This window comes from Gymnodraco acuticeps, unplaced genomic scaffold, assembly GCF_902827175.1.
Source record: "Gymnodraco acuticeps unplaced genomic scaffold, fGymAcu1.1, whole genome shotgun sequence".
Taxonomy (NCBI): domain Eukaryota; kingdom Metazoa; phylum Chordata; class Actinopteri; order Perciformes; family Bathydraconidae; genus Gymnodraco; species Gymnodraco acuticeps.
The window spans coordinates 3,651,110-3,657,109 of record NW_022990274.1 but is presented as its reverse complement, the minus strand read 5'-3'; positions in this window follow the sequence as shown (position 1 = coordinate 3,657,109).

The window sequence follows — 6,000 nt, the reverse complement described above, 5'->3', positions numbered from 1 at the left end:
TGGTCCGCCGCCATGCGGGTATAGTCCAGGCCCAACTGGACGGCTCCGATGACGACTCTGGAGAAGCAATGCAACCAGGTTCGACTTGCCAGCCACGTGCTTAATGTCTGTGGTGAACTCAGAGATGTAGGAAAGCTGCCGCTGCTGACGTGCCGACCAAGGCTCCGCCACTTTAGACATGGCGAAAGTGAGTGGCTTGTGGTCGACAAACGCCGTAAACTCCCGGCCTTCCAGCATGAAATGGAAGTGCCGCACGGCCAAATAAAGACCCAGGAGCTCACGGTCAAAAGCGCTGTACCTGCGTTCTCTGGGCGTCAGCTGGCGGCTGAAAAAGGCGAGCGGCTGCCAAGCGCCCTCCACCCACTGCTCGTGCACCGCGCCGACCGCGTAGTCCGACGCGTCCGTGGTGATGGAGATGGGAGCCGTAGATGATGGGTGTGCCAGCAAAGCCGCCTGAGCCAACGCGGTCTTGACCTCAGCAAAAGCGACGTCCGCCTCTGCCGTCCAGTCGATCGCCTGGACGGGGGTCTTGCCCTTCAATGCTTCATACAGCGGCCGCATGATGTGTGCGGCCCGGGCGATGAAACGGTGGTAGAAGGTCACCATCTCCAGAAACTCACAGAGCGAGCGGGCTGTGAGCGGGCGAGGAAAAGCCGCAACAGCCTCCACCTTCACCGGCAGAGGTGCCGCACCGCCCTTGGTGACGCGGTGCCCCATAAAATCAATGTCAGACACCCCGAACTGGCACTTTGCAGGATTGATGATTAATCCGTGTTCGTTGAGCCGCGTGAAAAGGGCTCGGAGGTGGGACAGGTGCTCCTGCACTGAAGCGCTGGCGACGAGTATGTCGTCGAGGTAGACAAACACAAACGGCAGGTCCCGCAGTCCGCTGTCACAAAATCCCAGCTGAAACGCTGTCCTCCGATGCACAAACACATAGGCCTCACGCCGTACGTGCGAATGGGACCACCGTTAGCCGTCGTCAATCACGGTCCGTGCCCACCCTGGGTGACGTCTTCACTCGACGCTGGAACTACGCTCCATTGAGCGCCCGTGTCACACAGACATAGGCTCCCTGAAATGCTGTCGCTGACGAAGAGGAGCCTGCACGTGCTGCCGACGCTCAGGGCCACTACTGAGCGCCGGCCCCTCCGTTTCCCGGGGGTTTGTAGCTGCACGGGGCGATGCATTTCTTCGCCATTGTCCCGAAACGTGCGTGGTAAAAGCACTCTCCGGTGTCTCCACGCCGGCTCGATACAGCCGTGTCCTGCCTCCGCCACGCTTTCTTGACTGCAGATGGGCCGCTGAGCGTCGCGGCTAACGTCTCTGCACCGGGCTGTTGTGTAGCCAGGAAAAAACGATCTGCTTCCTCAGCCAAGGCACGGGGCTCCGTGACAGGCGTGTTGGCCAGCACCGTCTGGACCCGGGGACGCAAGTGACGCAGGAAAATCTCCGTGAATAATATCCGGGGATCTTCCCCCCCTAGCAGATTTAGCATTTTCTCCATTAGCTGGGAAGGCTTGCTGTCTCCTAGGCCTTGAATGTCAAGTATCTGGCGGGCCCTCTCCTTAGCAGATAAGCTAAATGTCTTACGGAGAAGGGCCTTAATCGCCTCATATTTGCCATGGTGTGGGGGGTCTGTGATAAATCCCACCAACTTGGACGACGTGGAGCTCCCCAGCGCTGCTACCACATGGTAGTATTTCAGGTCCCCGTCACGGATCTGTCGGCAGGCGAAATGTGCCTCCACGTGTGCGAACCATGCCTCTGCGGCGTGCTCCCAGAATTCCGGCAGCTTTATGAAAACATCGCGCTCAGCCATGTTCGTTAATTTTCCGGAAACTTTCTCGGAAAAGTCAGGGTCACCAGTGTAGTGCCGTGAAAAGAGAGTCGGAGGCGGTGTATTAAGAATGGAGTTCCAAACTGTATTATCCATTACTATCAGAGAGGTTAACACATGCACTGCTCTGCCTGATGAGCTAGCAGGAATGGCAGCTAAAGCTACAGGTGTTCCCCACTAAAGGGTCCGTGTGGCAACACAATAAGCAAGGTGAATTCTGTCCAATAACGTGTCACCACACCCTCCAGAAAAACGCGATTCTGCGATCGCAGAATTTACCGCATAATCAGCAAAATGACGCAGATTTTTAAAAGGCCGCATATTTATCAAAAGGCCGCATAATCCCCGCATTTTTCCACACAAAGTTGAGAAAAAAAAAAGTTAACTCGTCTTGACGTGAAGTGATGATGATGATGACGGGACGTCATCAGCTCGCGCATTACAGAAGGTAAACAACACCGTAGAGTGAACGTGTGGAACTCACACGAGAGAGAAAACACCAAGATGAAAAAATCTAATCCATCTCATTTACCGACGAACATTTCTGCTAAAGACCGGGCAAAGCAGTACCCCGATGTCTTGCACGAAAGTGGGGGGAAACTATTCTGCACCCCGTGCAACTGTGTTGGAGCATAAGAGAACATCGACGGTGACGACCCACTTTGATTCATTCAAACATTCGAAAATGTTTTCTGCTGCTGCGAACAAGAAAGCTAAACAACTCACGTTCACCGAGGCATCAACCTCCAAAACCCTTTCGAGGGCTACAAGAAACGAGGTGAGAAGCCTACAAGATTCAAGCTGGTCAGATAACGAAGGAGTAAATGAAAACAGAATGAGGCGGAGAAGTGTGTGTGTGTGCGTGAGAGAGAGAGAGAGAGAGACAGTGTGATTAAAATAGCCCAATTGCTTTTACAATAAATAAACATTGAATGTGTTTAATTGAATAGTAAAGGGGTTTAACGTTAGTGGCAGGTTGTGTGTGAGAGAGAATAAATAAATAAGACATCCCAATATTTCTTTTTTCCGCATATTTAGCATATTTCGCAACTTTCCGCATATTTCACAACTTCCCGCAATTTCACCGCATAAAATCACATAAAACCCTGCATGTTTGATCGCATAATCAAGGATTTTTGCCCGCATAATCAAGGATTTTTGCCCGCGTTTTTCTGGAGGGTCTAGTAAATATTGCGCGGTTAGTATTGGACTACAAGATAGATGCAATCCTGTACAGGTGGAGTTATTTAAAGCATAAATGAGTTGGTTGGGTTCTGGAGGTGTGGTTACTGTAATTGTGCTTGGTTGGCGTGGCCTGGGCCTGGTGGTGGGGCCCAATGTGATATATTTTCATGGGGCCCAAAATCCTTGGCGGCGCCCCTGGCTGTAACGGAAGTAATTGTAATGAAACGGAAGTACCAAACTGCTAGTGGTATCTCTGCTAGCTCCGTTAGCCCCGTTAGCTTCATTAGCTCCAGGCTGCTACAGGCATATATATATATAGGCTATACCATAGATATAAACACTAGATGCAGGGCCTTGCGCAGGGGCCCTCGCCCAGAGGTCCTCAGCTGCTGTGCTCAGTTCTCCGCGCACCCCCCGCGAGAGTGAGAGGTGACAAAGGGGAGCACGTCTGTAACTCGACACCGTTGCAATGTATCGACATCTGACCAATCACGACTTTGATACGGCCACTATGCAGGTGAAGAGATGTCGGTGAAAAGACAGTTTCAGTCCGGAGCAAGCAAGAGGGAAAAAAAACAAAACATGAAGAAATGAGAGCATCACTCGAAGGTGGGTTATTGTATGAGTCAAATGTACAACTTGCAAATGTTTTGCCATATTAAAACATCTGCTGCAATTCACGACATGAAGAAGGCAGTCTCTGCATAGCATACAGGCTAATGGAGATGCAGTTATTTCCAGCATTCTTTATTCATTCAAGTATGTGATGCCTTTTATCTGCTAATTTACAGGAGGAAGAGTGATACATTGTCTGTCTAGTTGGCTTACATAACAGTTAAAGTTTACAGCCTAAAAAACATGGAGCATTTTTCCCCCTTTTATTCATTTTTATGTCAATTTGCACATTTCATGGTGATGCTCAGCCTCTCCCCTTAACTCCTAACAGTCATCATCATGTCAACCACAACACAGAGAAATACTGAGAGAAATGTGTGTGTAGTTGTTGATACATTGCTGACAGAGGGAACTAGAATACAGATTTAAGAAATATCAGTTTTGTCATAAGCATATTTTGTCTTGACTATATTACAATATTATAATAAAATAACATAGTATTTATATTATTGAATTGATTATGATTATGATTATTAGTAGAAGTAGTTTATTTGCATTAATTATATTTTAATCTTTTTGAGGCTAGTATTTGGCAGGAAATGCAGATGTATTCACCTGTAAACTGAACGACATACATGCACATTTACCATTTACCTCACTGTATAAAAAAGTAACTGTGTTGATAATAATAATAAACAGGAATTATATTTGCAAAGTAGCCTACTTTGTTTCCAAAACATTTTTTCTCACTCTTGTCGGTTGGGGGAGGGCCTCATCTCACAATGTCGCTTGGGGCCCCAAGTTGGCCAGGGGCGGCCCTGACTAGATGGCTCAAGGGGGAGTCGCCAGCGTAGCTCACCGGCGGCCATCTTGCCACAGTCAACAACTGCTACAGCTGTTGTAAGGTGAGTGATCTACACAAAAATACTCGTAACTCGCTGAAATCTTGACTGATTTACATACGGTTTGGTTTATTATAAACGTTATTAGCATGGCTATGATACAGGAGACAACAAGACATGTTGAAAAAAAGAAGTTCATGATTATAATTATAAGTATGCAGTATCATAACCAGGGCTCGAGCTTAAGGACGTCCCGTCGCCCCGGGGCCGAAAAAAATAGTGTCAGGGAGGATAACAAATCATTTTGGGACGAATTTGGGACGAGAGTTAAAATACAAATACCCTGCTAACTCTACTACAAACGGCGATGAAAATGAAACCGACTGCACGTTTTGTGTAGCACACAGTTATTAAACCTCCTTGTCAACATAAACACCATGATAAACACACATGCACAAAACCTTTAGAAACCCGCGAAATACACACACATGTAGCTACAGCTGTGCCGCTGGCTGCCAGCCAGCCGCCAAGCTGGCTGTGCCTGCGAATTCCTGGCACGCAAATTCGCGGGTCTAGCTATGTACTGAGTGTGTGTATTTCGCGGGTTGAGTGATGTACAATGGCATCCCGTGGAGGAATTCTGATTTTTTTTACTATTACATCACAAAAAGCACAGCAGAACCAGACCCTGGAGCGCTGGCCTCTTTATTTACTTACTCCTCTTCATCCCCTATGGGTAATAAGGCTGAGATGAGAACTCTCCATCGTATTTAGTCCTTATAGTAAGGGCATTTTATCAGATATTTGACCGATCTGCAAACTAAATCCTTACCAATCAATTTCTTCACTAATGTCTTTGTAAAGGTGTGTAGTACGATGTATTAAAAAGTTGAAGTTCAAATCCTGTATGTTTTTTCGTAACAACTGCTCAAAGTTGAGGTACCGAATACCGATTTTCGAAAAATCTAAAATGTTCAGTTTGGCCTTGGGTAACTTGTGAGGGGTCAAACTAGGGGTTTTTCATGATTCTGAGTTGATTGCAATCATTTATATTTCACTAAAATCATTCCTTTGTGGAAAAACGGCCACGCCCACCTTTCCCGCTTTTTTGGAACAAGCACAAGTAGTTGAAAATGCTAAGATTTTGGAGCGTTTGAAGGAGGCTCAGAACATAGGAAGACTCAGGTACCACAAAAAGTGTAAAGATGATTTATACAACAGGTTTCTTGAAGTCACCAAGAACTCAGGCCAAACATTAAAGGCAGAGAAAGAGGCAGCTAAGAAGAAGAGAAGACGCACTTGCTCTGACTTCAGTGCAGCTTCTGCATGCAGTTCTACAAGTTCACGGTACGTTCAGCTTCTGTACAAGAATGTATGCATTCTTTGCAACCAACCTGCACAGATCTACAAAACTCGTCCAGAGGAAGCTAGAAAGAGATACAGAGTGCCAGATAATTTGACTGCAGATAGACTGAAGGCAAGCTTGCGGAAGACAGCAGTCGCGGGGATGACTGGGGC